Source organism: Stegodyphus dumicola, chromosome 5 (assembly GCF_044657685.1).
Source record: "Stegodyphus dumicola isolate Sdum_Otavi_A_Nest chromosome 5, ASM4465768v1".
NCBI lineage: Eukaryota > Metazoa > Arthropoda > Arachnida > Araneae > Eresidae > Stegodyphus > Stegodyphus dumicola.
In genome coordinates, this window is record NC_140772.1 from 140,036,577 (window position 1) to 140,057,520 (window position 20,944).

Here is a 20,944-nt window from a genome sequence, read left to right on the forward strand (position 1 = left end):
TCCGAAGTTAGAAACTCCATCTAACACCGGAAGTATGATACTTAAAGCGAACTTCTTGCTTTCACGTTTAATTCAACGAAAAACAGGCAATAAAAGTTTTCTAAAAATGTAAGCCAAAGTGGGTGTATTACTAGAACCAACCTGACTCCAGAATTATCGTTGCCCTAGGCCAGCGGTCTCCGATTCAAATTACATGCAAGCCGAATGGAAAATTTGAAAACAGCTCATGGACCAGAAGTTCTTTTTTAACATAATTAAAATTTTTATCAACAAAATAAAAAATTAAGTTAATTTTAAATTTGCATACTAAATAGTTATCAGAACATATATAAACAATAATAATAATAATGCAAAGGGAAAATTTCAAATTTATATTATTTTTTGTCTAAATGCTAAAGTTTGGCACCTGGAAGACATGTCGGTGCTCTTTGTAGTTCAAACATATTAACAGCTAATTATTTTAATTTCAGACTGACGCTTATTTTAAATAACTCAATATTTTTAATTAAAACGTACTTTACTTAAAACTAAGAATAAATAAATTATGAAAACATTCTAAATTTCTAAATGGGACAAAACTTAAGGATAAATAATGAAAAACAAATCTTTTCTCTCTTGTTTGTTAAATTTTTCTTCAGCATACAAATTAAAGTATATATATATATATATATATATATAAATAATTATGTATTAATTTGTATGTAAATACAAAATTTGTTTGCATAATGTCTGTGCAACTTGAGAAAAATTACCAGAAATTATCTTTAGATCTCATCGGTCAGCTGGATTCTTATTAATTTTCAACTGCAAAAAAAAAAAAAAAAAAAAAAAAGTCGTTTATATATAAATATATTCCCAAACAAAACGATTATTCTTAGTTAAAAAAATTGTTACTAAGCGTACTTATTTTCTGACAACTGCGAAGCAAAGTTGATCAAATCTCCGTATTCAAATCTTTGAATAAGATTTAGTATATCATAGTGTAAATTAATTAACTCAGTTTATAAATTTTCTGGTGTGTTATTGACGCTCGTTTTTTATGTTAATCATAATAATGTAAACTCGGATTTCAAACAATTAAAATCTTTATATATCTGTAACACCGTATTTGCAACAAATACACAATTGAAATGTATTCGTCGGCCGCCAGTTTGAGACATTGTTTAGGCAACTAGTATAGTTAATGTTCGTATGAATTAAACGTATTAATAATTCAAACGTAATTTTATTTCATAGTTGCTTATAAGAACAACTTAGCTGGCTCCCTCCGAATATGTTGCCTATGCTTGCCTTGCAAGCATGTCTATGTTTGCCCTTAATCTGTATGGATATCATCGCGAAATTCGAATCCATTTGGTGATAGTGCATGAGTTCCGTCAAACGCCGGAAGTGTACGACTGTTGGAAAGATTTGTACCTTTATAACAATTTTAATATCCAAACATCGTTACACAATAGTGAGCAATATCGTAAATTTTCGATGCATACTTTCTCGTTACATGTTTCGTATTACGTCATAATATGTATGAAGTTTCAAATTACGTATATCACAGATATATATTTATTTATAAGACTTGATACTTTGTGATTACAACAATAATGCAATGTCAGACCTTTTAAGGACTGCGACCACCCTAATTTAACAAAAATGCACGGGCAATTATTATTGTCGAATTGAAAATAACATGCGAAATATTCGGTTTCTTTGTTATGAAAATAACATTCGGTATCTTAAACATAAAAATGGATGATAAAATTTTAAAATGCACAACTTTTCCGTAGTCAAGGGCAGATTCTAATACGCAACAAGTATGTCTGCCACATTTATCATTTTTTCAGCTACAATTAAAAAGTTAACGGGTGCTTTCTCTCACCCGCAACTAAACCGTCATCACACACACATGCGGTTTCTAAGTTTTTAAGTGCCCCTCCAGCGGTCGTTGAAGACCATTGAACACTAAGTTCGACTTAAATTCGATCTAAAGCGAACTGCTGATTGCATAGTTGGTTTTCGTGGTTTTCTCCACGTATAACGAAAATACCAGCCTATTTCCCTTATAAAGTCCTCCACGAAAGCATCTTTCTTCTTAGCCATACAGCCCTCGTGTTCTGTACTATATTCCAATAACTTAATCTAACCTCTTAGGTGAAGTGAATGATTTGAGGCTGATGTTCTAATCTAAAAAATATTGTAAACGATTATTTTACATCTTGAGGAGGTATAAAAACTTTATTCTGATTAAATTTATACATCAGACATCCTTTGCTTTAGTTGAGAGTCTCAAAATGTGGAGATTTTAAAAATCAGCTATTTAAGATATTAGCTTTATGAACAAGAGTTAGTCAAAATAAAATCTCGTCATACATAGGAAAATGTACAGAATTTAAATCAAAGACAGAAACTTAACTTTATAGCGGAACCTGAACTATACATATTATAAAAACAAATAGACTTTTTTAGCATTTTTAAGTCTCAATAAATACACGTATTTCATTGAAATACCGGTTTTAAAATCCTAAAACGTCATTGAACTAGATTTTCCAATAAGAACCTGCTTAAAGAATTCATATGCAAACATGATACAGATACATACGTAATATAACCTTGCGCCTCGTATGCCTATGCCGCACCTACGTAGATCGCAGTATGTTCGCTGATCCCGTGTTTATTCATATTTTTATCATTTATTATTTATTTATTCTAATAATTTATTTGATTAATACATAAGTAACTACAAAGAGATACAGGAACTTCACCCAAATTGCTACAGAGTCGCGCACCAAGAACGAAAAACATTAAACAAAGTATCTGTGCAAATACCCTACTGTAACATTACTGATCTACATTTATATAAAGATGAGCTCAAAAATTACGTTATTTGCTACAAGAATGCATGGTTTCATAATTTCATTATAGTTTTTGCTATTATTTCCAGTTCCGTTAATTCAAAATAGTAAACAACTTTTCTTCTCAGTGAAGCGAGAATCAAAAATAAAAGGAATAAAGGAAATATAATATATGCAAATTATCTGCAATCAATCAAAATTGTGACCATAACATAAATTTAAACTGCGAAAGCTGTATGTGATATTTTAAACAGCAATTTAGAGCTGATCTTATTTAGATTGAAATGACTCAGATGTCCTGGAATTACGCAGAGCAGATTCGCATTTTGGTGCAATGGTATAAATTATACTTTTAGGCTGCGTACCATTACATTTAATTTCTAATAGTTTTTTTACAATATTTTTGAGCAGAGTTATGACGCTTAAAGCAAGTTATTTAAATTTCAAGTGCTTTAGAACGATTATCAGTAAATCAAAACTTATCTATAGTTTACGACATTCTTCTGTCGAAGGAAATGGCAAGATTCTCTAGCTGATATTCAGTATGTTTATCATTTCATTATTCATGAGGAGTTTAGCGTGTGCCCGAATATCTCTTCTCGAGTATTAATCATCAACGTCCGCTGAAATGAATAATCGTACAGATGATATAACTTCTGAAATTTCATTAGCAGGAAGCTATTAAAGATAGATACATATAATATTTTCAGCTGTAATATTTACCCTGTTTATTACCCTAATGTTATTATCGTCTGTCTATAGGCTAAAAGTCTCAAACGGAGCAAAAATGTTTTAAAATTTCTCTCTACCTTATAAGCATTAACAAATATCTACCAAAATATAATTAATTAAAAGCTATTTAGAATACCTATCCATCCAAACACATCGCAACTTTAAAAATAGGAATCATTGCTTATTCTCTCATGAAAGAAATCGTTCAGGCAATCGAGGACAGAACACGATGTAAATTCTCTACCTTATTTGAAATCTCTCTTTCGTATTTACTTTTATTATTTAATTTGAAAGTTTGATGATATACTATTCACAAGACATTCCCAACAATATTAAATTATTGTAAAAGAAGATCGGATTATGATTTGTAATTAGACTTGACGCACTAATACAGGATCTTTATTTTTTTTTATTTTTTTTTAATTTTATTTATTTATTTATTTATTTATTTATTTATTTATTTTTTGTTCAGTGCGAGAACTGTTTAACACAAGTAATGAAAGTTTTATTTTACAGCTTAAAATAAATTCACATAAACCAACGTTTCAGTTCAGCATCTCAGAGGTCTCACGGATTAAAAGAATTAATTATAAATACAAATACTACAAAAATATATATGCATTACAGTTATTCATAAGTTTATCATTTCAGAAGGGTTTTATTTAGAATGTTTACGAATGAATGAATACACGTTGGATGTTTTATTTTGATTTTGGTTTTGAACGTTGGATGTTTTTGATATTTGGATGTTTCACGTTGGATGATGGCAGACAGGAAGCTCTATTTTAAGAAATGAAATCAAATGAGGCGTAATTTCAAACGTTTTGGTACCTTTTAGTAAATTACATAAAACGTATTACACCGTATATATAGGCACCGTAAAACATATATTTTTATTGGCGAAACATTAAAATAAATAAAAATTCCTCATAAGATCGAAATTATGCGAGATATATTTAAAATGTTTAGAGACCGTTCACAAGGTACACGTTGAATTACATATGTTAACTTTTTGCTTGCAAATTTCTAAAAGATAATTTCCATGGAATTTTACTGAAAGGTAATTTTTACGTTACATAAGCATTTATTCAAAAGGCATAAGTTTCAAGTAACTATACAAATAAATATTGAATTTCCAAATTTTGTTTCTCATGAAATTAAAACTTTATATAACCCTTAGAATGTACCTATTTGCATTAGATGAAGTGGTTTACGGCATACAAATTTCAACAATAAATTTCAGGCTAAGTTCTGCTTATCGCTAGTTGGTTTTTCTATCTAAAAATTATTTAATATGATCGAGAACAATTTACAAACTCGGAAGTTTTTCATTTAAGATCCGCATAAGGATTTAAATTCCCTATAATTTTACTGAAAGCTGTTAGGTGATCAAAGCTTCATAAATCTAAAATTTCACCTTATTGGGTCGCTGAGGTAGTCTTTCAGTCTTAAAGTAATCTTCTATAAAAATTATAGCCAGATATTTCATCGAAATTCCTTATTTATTTTAATTTCCATTTCTAATGGCTCGTATTTTAAAAGCAAAACGAGAAAGAGAAATAAGTCTGTTGACTCTGAAAACTTTGCAGCGAAATAAATACGAAAAATGAAATTGTTGACTAATTTCTTAACGATTCCGAAAATATTAAAGTATAGTTTCGTATTTAATAAACTGATAAACTAGAAATTAAATTCGATACTTGCTTTACTAATAAGATTCTTTCATTAATTTAATGATGTACATGTTTTATGATATTACGAATCAATTTGAATTTCAGGAATGGTATTAAACCAAAACTGCAGTTTTTAATTATTTCCTCTCAAAGGAATGTTATATAGAGTAGCAACATAAAACGTGATCTATACGTAAGCTGCATTTGTAGAGCAGGAGGTCATTTGCCCTTTTAAGGATTCCAAGTTCACTAAAAAGTAACTACTACTTTATTCCGCGAAAATTCAGTCTAGTTTCCAGGTAAACTGAAATTTGCTTGTACTCAGCAGCAATTTGAGAAGAACTTACTTAAATTTCTCATTTAATGCATCTGAGCAATAAAATATGCTAATTACCGTAAACGAAATAAGGCTCCCTCTCAAACTGCTAACCACCGCAAATTCGTATTGTCTTTCATTTCGTTGAGTTCCCTCAGTTTTCCTTATGTTATCGGGCTGCACGAAGCGTTTGGCAAAATGTTTAAGCTTGTGAGAGGCCGATAAACAAAAAAAAAAAAAAAAAAAAAAAAAAAAAAAAAAAAAAAAATAAATATATATATATATATATATATATATATATATACACACGGAGAATATTGTCAGTAGCGAAGTAGAAAAGAGCTCACCTACAACTAAAAAAGTCCTAGGTTCAATTCAAAGCCGAATCAGAGATTTACAGCATACCAATTTAAAGTGCAACCACAAAGAGGTGAACTTCAATCAATACTCACCAAGTGTTTACCAGAAGAGAAAAATCAACAGTGGAGAGAGAGGTCTCGAGTTCGCTTCCCAGTCGAAACAAATACGAGATTTATTAAGATATAAATCAATCAAGTATTATTAGACTAGGCTAAATTAACTACAACGGAAAAAATACCATAATTTGGTTATTCATACTCCTCATATATTTTTGATTCATGTTTCTCATTGCTTCTAAAATCCTAATTTGAATAAATTCGTAATGCTTTTCAGACATTTGAAATTACGAAACAAGAGACAAATAAAACATCAAGAAATTTCTAAAGCCACTAAAAATCCAGCAGTTTTTTACTCCTCAGAAAACGGCATTACCAGCTAGAATATTAGAACGCTTCGCTTCCTTTTCTATTACCTTGAGACTGACATTTCCTTATTTTTGTTTCAGCAGCGGATGTTGCGATCTATCTGTAAAGTCCTTGCTTATACTTTATTCCATCTTTTAGCACATAATGTATTTCAGAAGGCATTCTGACTTTTTTTAGTTACAAAAACTGACAACAGAACTCATACGCGATTGTTTCATTAAATCATGATTAAGCATCAGATAGATCCACAGCATATACATAAATGTACGAGAAAGATAGCTATAAGTGTTTTTTTTTTTTTTTTTTTTTTTTTTTACAAAACAATAGTTTATAAAAAGAAACATACTAATTTATTTAAATAAATTCAGAAAAGAAATAAATTGAAGTTTTGTATTTATGTATTTTAAAATTTTATAAGCCTTAAAACGCAGCTTTTCATTCAACCTTTACGAACGGCAAACTTAAAATAACTAAGCAAAATTGTTACTGTGCAGATTAGTTGTAAAATAGCATGTAACTCCATAACTTCATAAGCATACTTCAAGAAGTACCACTGCATTCCTTGAAAAAAGAAGACTGATACAGGTATTTTATATATACCTCTTTAACTTATTGCTGGCAGGTCCCTAACGTTTCATCTACGAATTACCGGGTCTTTACTCTCTTCAAAAAACTCTTTCTAAGTGCAAACCCACCACGACTTATAGACTTTGGAAAGTAATGAAAAAGAAAGGAAAATCAATACCCCTGGAAATTTCTAACATAGAAAACTATAACAAATCTAACATGGAAATCAAGATACAGACTTATAGTCCAGAAAAAAGATAAAAAAAAGAAAAAGATTAGATCAAATATTTAAAACAATACGCTTTACATTTAAAACTTTAATTAAACGGTTTCAAATTGATTCTAAAAGTGTGTAAAAACCCTCTGCAGCAGTTAGAAAAGGCTTTAAACATCTACTTCTGGGCAGAAATGGATTACTATTCACAACAAGATAATAACAAAAAATATTATTATTATTTATATATGATTCTCATTCACAAACGATAGCCAATGGATTAAAGATACTTATTAAACCAATTTTAATTATATAAATTTAAAGGAACTTAAAAGCGTCCAAAATATTTCTAAAATATTTATATTAACCACCGTTATCTATGTAAAATACGAACTAGTTTTTCTTACCATGAAAATATTCCCCCCCCTCGTTTTGCGTGGTTTGCCGTAACAACTTAATCAAATAAACACACACTATTACTCAAGAGAATCACAAATAATAATAGTAACAAATGCATAGAATTACGCAATTTTCTGAGTAAACTCCTTATATTGTTTAAAAAACGCTGATAAAATTTTTCTACTCATCTATAATAACTTGCCAGAAAAGCTTTTTGTATAATTTACAAGTTTATTAAAACTGAATTTAATTAATGGGAGTAATATATAAGTAAACATATGCCCCTTAGAACACTTTAAGAATCTTTTCCATTTTCCAGGAAACAGATAATAATTTTTATAACCCAATAGTTTAAATTTGGACAAAATTATGCCACAGATTCATTGTTTTTGTTGAAATAGTTCCGTCTGCTAAGCTAATTATTAAGTTAGTTATTGAGAAACTACTGAATTTTCAAAAACCGAAGCCAATTTATTTCACTGAATTTTATTTAAATTCAAATTTTAAACTGAAACTGATTTCATATATTCATACATTATCTTCCACCTAATGCTTAAACAACTACGTTATCACATTTATCAATGCTAATATTTACTATTAGGAAAGATTATGAGAACAAATTCAGAAGTTATAATCAGCTGCATTCAAATAAAACTCCCACTAAGTGGTTGTATTTAGGCAACTTCCACAACTTCGATCTTTGTCAGTGCTCGTGGGTGTCAACAAAACGGTGCATCCCACTTCCATCGTTACGGTGACCCTATTTTTTCTACTAAAATTGTCATCCTAACTATTCTCAGTCGCCAGTAAGTGTGGAAAGAAAATATTACAGGATTTAAAAATCCTCGTTTCTACTGTTATGAAAAATACGCAATCTTTAACTAGTTTTTTCATGTTTATATAAATGTAGGAAACAGCAATCACTTATATTATGTAAAACTTATATAAATACGTAACAATTCATATCGCCTTTCATTTTGATTTGCATTGTTTTCACGACATTTAAAGAAAAAACAAAAGTTTTAACGTTAAGGCAATTTTATGACAAAGTTCCCTGAAAGAATTACAGAAATTCCTAGAAGTTTTTGAACTTTTACATACAAGCACAACTCAGAAAGAAGTTTATTATTAATACAAGTTACTTAAAGTTGTATCACGAAAAATTTTAATAAGAAATTAGGAAAAAATATTCTTACCCCAATTAATAGTTTCTGTAGAATAGGTAAACAAAAACAATGCTATATTCCGGTTGACAGCTGATAATTCTGGTGGAAGTTCCATTCGTGCGTCTTCCCTGCTCCACTGCGCGAACATCGTCTGCTCTCTGAAACCGCCACAGTTACCGTGAAAGTGAGTTCAGGCGACAAAGGTGGCAGCTCATTGGCCGCGCAGAAATAAAGAAGCAAGGAAGGGGAAAAGGTAATATTATAACTTGACTTGTAAAACCAAATCTCCTAGAAATGCTTTTTATATATTCTTGCGACAGGCTTGAGCTTCTTACTAATATATAATGCTGAATATTAAATAATGGGAGTTGAACATTCATTAGAGGTTTAAAAACAAAGTTTATTTAAATTAAGATACGAAACAGCATTTTTGTATATAAAAGTTAATTTCATAGATATTATTATTTTAATTTCAAAAAGTTTTTGTTACATAATTGCAGGAAATATGGGAATTATTGTATTAATTTAAATTTTATTAATGATTTTAAAATTCTGAATTATTTTAAAATCTGAGACTTGCATATTTATTAATTAAATATTTAAGGTTCTTAAATTTTAAGTCGCAAACCTTGCCAATGGAATTAAAAACTAAAAAAAATTCTTACAGGAAAAATAATAATTTTATTCAGCCTTCAGCAAATAATTATTAAACTTAATATCATTTAGTAATATAAATTAATTACTATTCATATAAAAAGATTTCATTTTTCTTAACTACCGAACTTCTTGCTATTAAGCGTGGTTTCTTAATTGGCTGCCTGTCCCATGATGGCCGTATTGGCCCAGGATCGAATCTTGGAGAAGATGTAGATGTTTGTAAGTGTATGTTGTTTTTTACGGGATGAGGGAACTTAAAACATGTAGGGAGCCGAATTTTTTCTCGAGAAGAGGTTTGATGACAAGGAAAGAGAGCTGGGATACTATTGGATTCGCTCCCTGGGGAATTTTTCAAAACTGGAATGAAGGTGTGTTAAGTTGCACTGTCTCTTGTAAAGTATTCAAGTCCTATGTTGACGGCAGACGCAGTGCTGCGCTTTTAGCCACGATAAGATCTGTGGACTTGTTCTGGTTCTGTCTGTTAAAAGTCAGACACATCAGGCATAAGGAAAAGGAATTTGTTTTTAAAAGTTAAAAAAAGCAGTTTTTCCAAGTATGATCAAATAGCTACAGTTTACGTTACTGAAATACACAGTTTTTTTTTCCTCCCGTGATCCTAAAAGCTCTGGTAGCATTGTTAAATTCCCACTTTTAGTGAATTTCATTTCCACTTTTAGTGCACGTCATTTTGGGTAGCTTGAACTGTCTGGAAAGGCAGATCTCGTAAAGCTATCTTGACCAGAGAGAACAGCGGAATCAAAAGGTAGAAATCTGGTAAACAAGATAGTTGAGGCATAATCGGGATATATTCCTGATTAAAGAAATGAAAGTTTTTTTTTTTTTTTTTTTTTTTTTTTCCAAAATTTGTAATCACGCTGAACGGTCGATGTCGAAAAATTTATCATCGCGCTGAATTCGTTTCTTGTGTTTTGTGTTGTCACTACTGTGGCACGAAAGTGTTTCCGACCGTGCACGCACTGCTGTGCGATTTTCCATCGTCTTATGTGTACTCTATCTCTCCTGAAATTTTGTAACCGCTATGATGAAACACCCTGTATATTTTAATTTTGGTCACGGCAATATTAGTTTTAGTATAAGAAGAAACAATAAAATTTCATGATTAGTGAACTAATTATTTTTCCTAAACTGACCCAATTTAAAACCTTGAGATACGTTTTAAAAAGAAAGATTCATTGACTACAATAACGTAATACTTAACGTTTTAACTTTGAAAGTATCGTGATTCTTTTGTGATCAGAAAACTGATTTAATTCAAATTTGAAAATTTTACATATATTAATATAGAAGACTTTGATGCGTATACCTATTTGCTTTCTTTTCCATTTTACCCACTGTAGTTTATCTTGATATATAACAGTTTATGTTTGTTCTGCAGAATATACAGCAAAGCAGAGTTTAGATTTTATAAAAATAAGATCTTCTGAATACAGAAGCATAATATACAGAAAACAAATGAGAAGCATTAATCGTTAAAAATCTGCTAATAATTTTATCACATTGCTTCCTCTATTTGTTATCATACAGCACAAAATTAATTTCCTCCCAAATAATATTATTTCGGTTTTTTTTATGGGCTTCTTTCAAATTACACTCAATTTTTTATTTATTTACTCTTAATCCACACAAAACTATTTTATTCAGCATAAGATTGATGAGCCGATAATAATTACCAAACTTGATAATTATTAGTTTTCATTAACGGCGTGTTATTTTAATTCTCTTCCAAATAGAGAGAAATCTTAGAAAAAGCAATTACATAACAGAAATTATATCATATATATTCAATTTCTCTATATTTTTACGTTTATGCATAATAATGACATTAATATTAAAATAAGTGAGAAGAAAAACTAATTTTCAATCTCGCAAGAAAACGGTAAAACGCAAGCTATTGGCGGAACTTGCATAACTAAAGAGAGAGATGGAGGAACAAGGAGAAATGAGTTTATTAAATATTTCCTTTTTTTCAAAAATATGCATTATTTTTCCATTGGAGAGAAAAGGTATTTGGGGAAAATACATTTTTCCTAAACGCTTTTGAGGAACATTAAGAGAATCTGAAAATTCTTACGCTAATATATGAAAAGTTCAAGAAAGCATACTGATTACTTTACAAATAATTTTTTTCCCTCAAAATAAGATCGAAAAATTTATCTTTTATTTAATATCGGGAACATTAAAAGATTTCTTGGGAAGGAAAGAGATTGTTTGAGTGTTAAATTTTCTGAGCAAAGTTAATTTCTTCCTTTTCAAGAGGGCTAAAATTGTTTTAGCATTTTAAATCATTATTTGAGCCCGATGTCATAAAATATCTAGTCAAAAACGTATAGGTAAAAGGAAAATTAGGAAGTAAATTATTTTGAATTTTTAGTTAAAAATTTAGATCCATTTCTCTTATAAGTATAATAAATGTGATTAAAAATATTCCATAACTTTTGGCATTAAGTGTATAAAAGAAAAAATAAATAAAAAATGTTAAGATATTTCACATCAGCGCTCTTTTCCTAATTAGACATGGAATGCCTGAGAATTTCGTAATTTTCACTACTTATAAATTTACCGGAAATTAAGAAGAGTTCATTAATAATTCGAATAAACATATAAGCCTTATTTAAATTGTAGATCTATGATTAGTCACTTTTAGAATGATATGAATATTTTGCAATTAGTTTTAGGCTTCGCAACAGTAATATTTATTAAAAAATAAATTTAATTATATATTGTATACGAAAAGTAGCATTTAAGCAGTATATAAACAAAAAATTTTCTAGCCATAAGAATTTACAAAACATTTGCAATTTTCTATTTATTTGAAGTAATTTCGCGCAGCAATGTACTGCTTCGTACAATCTCATTGCAGAAAAATATTAATTTCTGTGAAGTATTTTTTAATTTCAGTTCAAGGTCATGCCTGGATACCAAAGTCCCGTCACTTGTAACAATGTTATTCTCTGAATAAAAATATTTTAAATGGTTACAAATATGCAATTAGATGGAAAAAAAATATCATTTCCATTTTTATTCACTTCATTATGTAAAATGATTACCGGCATATATGATTTTGTCAGTAGCTTAATAGGAATAAACCGTTTGCGTTTGCGTTTTTAAATGATAGATGACGGTACTGTTTTTTTTCTCAAATTATAATTCTCGTTTTCAAATTGCTGCCCTCTATATGATACAAGAACTGAAGATACGATTATTAACCATTAAAAGTAAATACATTGGTTTATTAAATGTCTCAAAATGTAATATATTCACTTCTGAAATCAACAGGAAAATTAATTTATGAATCATTATGAAATCCTGCAAAAGAATCCTTAACATCACTGCTGATGAAGTCCTTAACATCACTGCAAGTAATTACGTGACTCGTAAAGAAAAGCAAGATTTTGTTTAATATTAGGAAAACAAAAAATATCTCTGGTTGTTGGGTTTCCATATTAAAAATGTTTCAATATTTAATTTCATATAAATTTGAAAAAAAAAAACATTTTTTTAATTATGAGAGTTTTAATCAACAAAGAAGATAATGTTTAGAGAAAATGGCAATTACTTTCATAGCAATGATACAAAAAGACAGCTATTTCTTGCTTTACTCACAAGGTTTTGCATAATCTGACTATGTAAAAATGTAATATAAATAATAAATAGCTTAATGCTGTAATCTGAATCTCTTACATTAATTAAAAAAATGTTAAACTCTTAACAGTTAAAATGCCAATACATTTTGAAACTGTAAAATTATGAAAACTACATTTCGTCAATCGCAAATTAAAAAAAAAAGTTAAGCATCAGAGATTCAAACAAAGGTTCGCGTATTCAAACGCAAAGAAAATATAATTCGGCACGAGCAAATTTCAAGAAGATTATGTGCTAATGAAGATCCCCAAGACCAGACAGGTGGTTGAAGCATTACTCTAAATAATGCCATTCTAAGAAAAGGAGTAAAAAGCAGAAAGTCAGGTTAGGCTTAATACATACATTCCGATTCAAATTATCTTAGAATAACCGGACTTATGGATGTTTAAACTTTGTGAAGATAATGCTGTTTAGTTCTTGGCCATATACGTCTCAAATGTATCTGTAAAAACAGTTAAGGTTTCACTACATGAAATGACATAATTTTTTCTTAAGCCTTATTGCTCGCTTATAAATGGATGATTTTGTAAAGTGTCTTTTAATTCAACAAGAAATAATTTCAATTGCAAATATGCAAAACGAATACTAAATTCATAATAACTAAAAAACCTGGTTTCTTAAATATAAGATATTGTATATAGGATGTTTCATAGATAATGGGACAAACTTGGAGGGGTGGTGGAGCGTACTAAAACATGCATTTTTTGTATAGGAATGTAGAGTCAAAAGTGACGGGTTAAGACAGGAACGCAAAAAAAGATACGAGAAGAAAATGTGTTTATGTACAAAATCAACGCAAAGTGCTTCTTTGCAGAAATACAGTATTCACAATAAATGTTCAAAAGCGGGAGCACTAACAGTAATAGGAACTACAGCTGTGATTGGCTGGCAATGCAGCGGTAGAGGGCGGTAGTGAGCCGGATAAACCACGATCCGATGCATCAGAGGATCATTCGCAACTCTGTCCGAACAGGCGTATGCCGAAGCACACAATGTTCGAGAGGTTGCATCGGTCTCTGTGTGAAAAACGAGTCATTTGAAGCCACCTCTGACACTAGGATTGGAAGAAGAAGTGCACGACAACCTCGCATTGAAGAATCCATCTTGAACATTGTGCATGAATCACCTCAGACAAGTCCAAGAGCTATTGCACGTGCTCTGCAGCTGAGACATTCCATCGTTTGGAGAGTATTGCATGAAAATGGTTTGCATCCATACCATTTGCAGCGAGTCCAAGCCTTGCAAGAGATAGATTATTTCTGTCATTGGTTCTTGCAGCAGTCTGCGGCGCAAGCGGATTTCCCATCGAATGCGCAATTCACGAACGAGGCAACTTTTTCACAGGACGACATCTTCAATAGCCACAACATGCACGTGTGGGCAACTTATAATCCCCACGGCACACGTCCACATGCATTCCAAACCCGCTTCTCCGTGAATGTGTGGGAGGGTATTGTTAACGACTACCTCATAGGCCCATACCTCTTACCTGCACGTACAAATGGCTTATGTTATTATATTTTTCTGCAAGAGGTGCTACCGGAATTGCTGCAAGATGTTCCGGCTGTCGTTGGTGATCGCATGTAGTTCCAGCATGATGGTGCTTCAGCCGGTAACCACATGCGGGTCCGCAATTACTTGGATGGGACATTTCCGGACCAATGGATTGGCCGTGGTGGACCCGTTGGATGGCCACCCCATTCGCCAGATTTATCCAGCTTGGATTTTTTTATGGGGCCATCTGAAGAGCATCATTTACGAGACTTCTGTTGACTTACTGGAGAATACCTCGTTGCACGACTATGCATTGCGGCTGCAAACGTGAGCCAAGTGCCTGTCGTTTTTCAAAATGTTTGTCAATTCCTTCTGCGACGTTACCAAGTATGTATAACATTGCTGATGGTTGCAATTTTGAACATTTAGTATGAATACTGTATTGCTACAAAGAAGCACTTTGCGTTTATTTTGCACATAAACACATTTTCCTCTCGTGTCGTTTTATTTGCGTTCCTGCCTTAACCCGTCACTTTTGACCCTACATTCCTATAAAAAAATGCATGTTTTAGCACGATCCACCACCCCTCCAAGTTTGTCCCATGATCTATGAAACACCCTTTATATATAGGGTGTTTACACATTTTGAGAATTTAAAATTTTAAAAAAGTAAATGCTTGGGAATAAAAATTTCTGGCAACAACTTATTATTTGAAATGAGAATATCGTAAAATTTCGAAGTGCAAAATGTTGCTTATTTTGCACTTCGAAAATGGAAAGGAACAAACCGTCAATGAAATCTTCTTCTACATGAAAAGAAAGCTTCAAACGAACACCAAAAAAAGATACATACTGTTTCTAACCTTTCTAAAGCTAAATCTTAGCTAACAAGAGAAAATCTGCCAACCCCGAAATCAGTTGCAAGTCTTAAAATACTTTTGTACGAACAATAAATAAAATAATAAATCAAGATTTACAACTTAGCATAATGTTAGCTAAAAGCATAATGTTTACGAGGTTTTGATGAGGCATGTAGCTCAATGCAAAGTAATTTGTAGAACCCTGTGTGAAAACTATTTAGCAGAAGATTAATGGAAAGTCATTGCAGCTCTTGACGAAGCATGAGTTTACCTAAATGACAACAATAAAAAATGTCTGTTATCGAAAGCGAAGAGAAAACTGTACAAATCTGGTTCCGTCTGGGTTTGTGATTATTGCAGTTTTACAATGGGAAACTAAAAATAAGAAGCATGGGGGAAAATGTTAAAATCAACTCGACATATTATCAAGCGAAAATATTACATCCGATATTTACAGAAGAAATTCCATTCTTTATCCTAACGATTTTGAAAGAGTGAAACTTCATCAAGACAAAGCAACAAAGCATATTTAGAAAAGCACCACTGCATGCCTTGAAAAAAAAAAGAAGACTGACATAGGTATTGCATATATACCTTTTTCAAAGCATTACTTAGGAGGTCCCCTAATGTTTCACCTAGAGACTACAGTGCTTTTGGTCTTTTGAAAGGAGCTCTTTCTAAGCGCAGACCCAACACTATTGATGGACTCTGGAAAGTAGTGGAAGAGAAATAGAAATCAACACTTTAAAAAAAAATGACTATTACCAATATCATATTTCACTTAATATGCAGGAATTTATGCAGTTGTAGTATGTCACAAGATAAAGAAATTGCCACAAATTGTTGATTGCAATGATTTACAATTTTTATAAATAAATAATCTTCCTAATATTTAATTTTTCATCAAGCTCGCTTTCTTAACTGAATGGAAGTTAAAATATAATTGATAGGTCTGCTGTAAAATGCAAGTAGCTCCAATATTTGAAGTTTTCAGAAAACCATAAAAACGGTTTTAAAGTTCAAATTTTTAAGTTGTGTGAATACTCAAAAATATATCTTCCAGATGACGTGGTACTTGCATGATTATTGGAGCTACCTCTCACTTGTCACAAAATGGATCCTCTATCTACTTCTAGGCAAAAAATTGCACAAAAATCTACTATTGTATCTAATTTAATGAAAATACAGTTACATTTTTCGAGCATCACATTTCCCATCTATTACGTCCGGCTCATTTAGTGCATTGTCTCTTTTCAGCTGAACTCGATTGATATTAATGAGGTCTCTCAAATAGACATCTCGAGCACGCCTTCTACCCAGTTTATTAAACTAAACAAGTGGCCATACTTTTCATGATCGGTAAATTTAAGGATTCTTCACTGCCAGAAACTCAGCGTAATTTATTTTTTCCAATGTTTTTATCCAATGTTTTTCAGACTTTCATTGTTTTGTTTCCTTTCGTTTCCATTCATTTTGCTTCAAAACATTTAGGCTTTTCCTAACGGGAATGCGATTTGTGTCCCCATCATCTTCCCTGGAAGAGATTTCTTTTCCTTTAGCAGACTCAAATAAATTACTAGACCCAAAGCTAACTATTCTTTCCTCTTCCGAATCATTCATTATTCTTAGAACAATATACAGTATTATATTTATTGGAACCAAAAACAGGAGACATGACACCAAAGACTCCCCTATTAATAAGTGCCGCGGAATTTTCCTGTAAACAACCCTGTGAATGGTTTGAGGGGGAAAAAAGGAGGCAACTTCAGGAGCTACTTCTATCTTGCAACAAACTAACAACACAGGCAGCTTCATCTCTTGGAAAACATGAGAAATAACAAGCAAATTTATATTTTTTTGCAACAAAGGAAAGAACTTTGTTTTTCATTCAAGATAGTACATGTAGTTCCAAATTCCCCAAGGATGGATCTATCTCTTTTTTGCAGTAAACCCTTTAACTGTTACTATTATAATATTAATAGTATAAACATTTTACATAGTTAATACAAACGTATAAGTCTTCATAAGTGAAATTTTTATTGTAAAGGAGTTAAAATATTGTTTTATTGCTCGTACATATGAATAATAAAGATTTGAAATAAACATATCTTCTTTTTCTATCTTAATTAAGAGTAAATTTAAAGTTAATTAAAATTGTTATACTGTACTAACGAAATATAGTTACATAATAATAATTAAATAATGTATGACTAAACTTATACTCGTATATGCAGAAAGGGCAGGGGAAGTTACCAAAATAACATTCAGACTAGAAAAAGAGGGACACTGTGTAAAAATACAGAATTTCGGGGAAACAACTTATTTTGTCCATCCAGTTTGTTAATGCAGTTTTTAATGTATGGAGATTTACTGAATTTAGCATTAAACTGAAAATGAGCTGATTTTGTATAGTTTCAGTTTTTTCTTTCATATTAGAATGTGCAAAACTATCGCGCGAGGTACAGAAAATTTTAGTCTGTAATTGAAGAAAGCTGAAAAATATAGAATGTTCGTAATCTTAAATTGCGAAATTATTATACTTTGCTTTGTATCTTCTTTACATCTCAAAGATGCATAGAGAGAAATTAATTCTTTTAACTCTTATATCCATATTTTTAATTTCCGTTACTTAACTAATGCATTTATGAATAATAGAGTGAAGTAGCAACCCTCTCTCCCCTAGTAGCAAAACGTTACACCTTACCTCGAAAATCAAAACCATATATTCAGGAAAAATACGTATATAAGTACGGTTAAGATTTATTTTGTACTTCTTTCTACAAATTAATCCAACATCTCTTGCTTAGTCCTTGTCAGTTCGATTACGTGCAGACATATATAAACATTTGTATATATTATGTGCAAGTGAAATACTGCTGTTGTGTACAAATTTAATAGTTATAGAAACTGAAAAACAACGAATAATTAAAATTTCTTTTAAAAAAAAAAGTTTGAGAGAGATAAGAATGTTAGCTGTTTTGGAGAAACTGAATTTTATAAGCGTCATATAATTACAACGCTTAGGTAGTAACTCTTTAAAATTCACAAAAATTGTTTTTTAAACGAAAAGTTTATCAGTGAACAATTAGTTTATTAGTTTATCAATAAAACAGAAAAGCGTTTGAAACGAGATTTAATGGATTAGAATAATATTCCCTTGTTTTCCTTTCACCCACATAAGCATGAAACAATACAACATTCTGTTATTAAATAAAGTTCAAAAGAAGTGCCTATAGGAGAACATAAAAAAGAAAATATGTTCTTATTTACGACCATAATATTCCTGCAGCAAAGCATGACATCTCATACTAAATAAATATTTAGTATAATATTTATACTAAATTCATTATTATAATAATAATGGTCATGCGAGTGAATACAGACGATATGTAAATATTCATCCGTTATCTTCAGCTACTGTTTGTGTCCATCGCTGGTTGTCATCATGCGTGAAGGATGAGAAGGCTGCCCTTCATAAAGGCTGTCACCATCAACTCAGTTCTAGCATTATGCTTAACAACGGAGGAGTTATTAATACATGGATTTATTCCTTTACCAGATTCTAAAATTAAATGGAATGTAATATGGGTTACGAGCAATCTTATAATAAGAGGTAAATTAATGAAAATTCAATTAAAAAAAAAGACTAAATAATAACATAAGGAATTCAAATCTCTCTTCATATAGACTAAAAAAGTTATCTCATTTCAAGACCAAATTTCTTGAAAATTGTGTTAATAAAACAAAATCTAGAATGCGCATTTTTTGTTTCGTTTTAAACAGAAACAAACATATTTCGCTCACCTAATGAGTTTAACTTTAGCTGACAAAATAATCAACTTCACAATTATTTACAAATATATATTTCAAAGAGAAGAAATAAAAAATTCTTTAAAAAAATCACGATGTTTTTGAAGCTTCGATCTTAAATTCTGAGCTTAGTTAGAGCTGAGTTCTGAGTTGAAATGAATTTAGAGGATGATTAAATCTTTATTTGAAACCTGCGCAAAGGTTTCTGAAAATAAGTGATAAACACGTGTAGATGTCTAATACTTATGTCTGATACTTTCCGGCGAGCGCATGTGTATAAACCTGCGATCAATGCATATTTAAAAAAAAAAAAAAAAAAAAGAATAAAAAGGCGGCGTTTGAATTAATTTTTCAAAATCATGAAATCTAAACACTTTTTCTTTTAAATGTTCACTATTACATTATTCTTATAATTACAATAAAAACTTCTAAAACTATTACTGGAATTATGTCTTTAATAACCGGTAGTAATATCTTGCTATACTAAGTATATTCAGTTTAGAGTAATTTAGCGTTAGGTAAATACGAATGTAAATGAATGACAAGTTGCATCCTAATCTATATATTTTTAAGGCAATTTTATTGTTAATGTGTGGAAAATATATACCGAAAGTATATGTACTGGTAATTTTGAATGTTCACATGTATAATATTTGATTGTAATGAACATTGAATTGATTTTCCGACAAAAAGCGTTCTTAACAAACAAAAAACATGAAAGCAGTACTTTTAGTGCGTACCACTCAAATCTATGATTTTCTGACAACATTCTGGTAGTTTTAAAACTTACATTTTAAATACTCCACTTATTCTAAGCTATTTTGAAAATGTAGAAAAATTATTCGCTTTTTTAATACATTTAAGCTTTTTGATTGTTATATTTCTAGTATCTTAAATTATCAATATCCCCTTCTTATTTATTATTATTGCATATCCAGTGACAGAAATAAATTTTCTCTATACAGAACACATATAGTCTTCGATTTACTCAGCGTATTTACAGAAATCAGCATAATCGAATTTGGCATAAAATGAAGAGATTTCATAATATCTGGTTGAACATAAACATATGAAAGCAATGTCTTTAATGCGGATAGTAATCACCACCGAAATGTATGATTTCCTGCCAACATTTTGGTCGTTTTTCAAAGCCTTCGGCCCAGAAATTTGGTGGCTGCAAGTCCAAAAACAGGTCAGCATCATTTCGACGTCCTGTGCAGCTATGGATGATAGCACTAGCAAGATGTCAATAAAGGTAGAATTCTGAAGGAGTGATATTGTGAATCGGCAAAAGATCCCATTCGAGTCCGTACAGAGACTCGCCAGTGAATGCAGACACATGTGGTCTTGCATTATTTTGAGGGAACATTACCGTTTTGCGTCGTAACTAAATTCGACGTTTTTCCTTGATAGCAACGTCAACAAGGACTAGCATCTCCCTGTATACCTTACACTGTCGAGGGTTTTACCATTTTCCAGATACTCTTTGTGGATAATACAACGGCATTCCCACCAGATAGAAAGCATGATCTTTTTGTTAATCAAATTGCGGTTTCCGATGCTGCAGACGGTCTGACCGGCTGTAGAACAACTCTCTTTTCTGCTTGTGTTGTTGAAGTAAATCTATGTTTCATCACAAGAACGATCCTGTCCAGAAGCTTGTCCTTGTGTTGGTATTCGAGCATATTAGTGCAGGCCTGAACACGTCTGTCCTTACATGGTTGAGTCAGCTTATGCGGCACCCAGCGATTGGACCTGAACG

The 20,944-nt window shown here is 31.0% G+C and overlaps 1 protein-coding gene across 11 annotated transcripts in view; it reads right to left on the bottom strand.

Moving 5' to 3' along the window:
• LOC118185241 (uncharacterized) overlaps positions 1-20,944 on the bottom strand; it is a 265,229-nt gene that overhangs the window by 108,036 nt on the left and 136,249 nt on the right. The window contains exons 1-2 of one of the 11 annotated variants that reach the window (XM_085817122.1): positions 8,729-8,909; positions 753-804 (exon numbers count right to left, since the gene is read on the bottom strand). The exons of 9 other annotated variants lie outside the window; for them this stretch is intronic. The gene's annotated coding sequence lies outside the window, so the exon portion shown is untranslated. Of the gene's footprint in view, positions 1-752; positions 805-8,728; positions 8,910-20,944 lie in introns of those variants that run through there. One more of the 11 variants, XM_035355074.2, reaches the window with a different exon arrangement.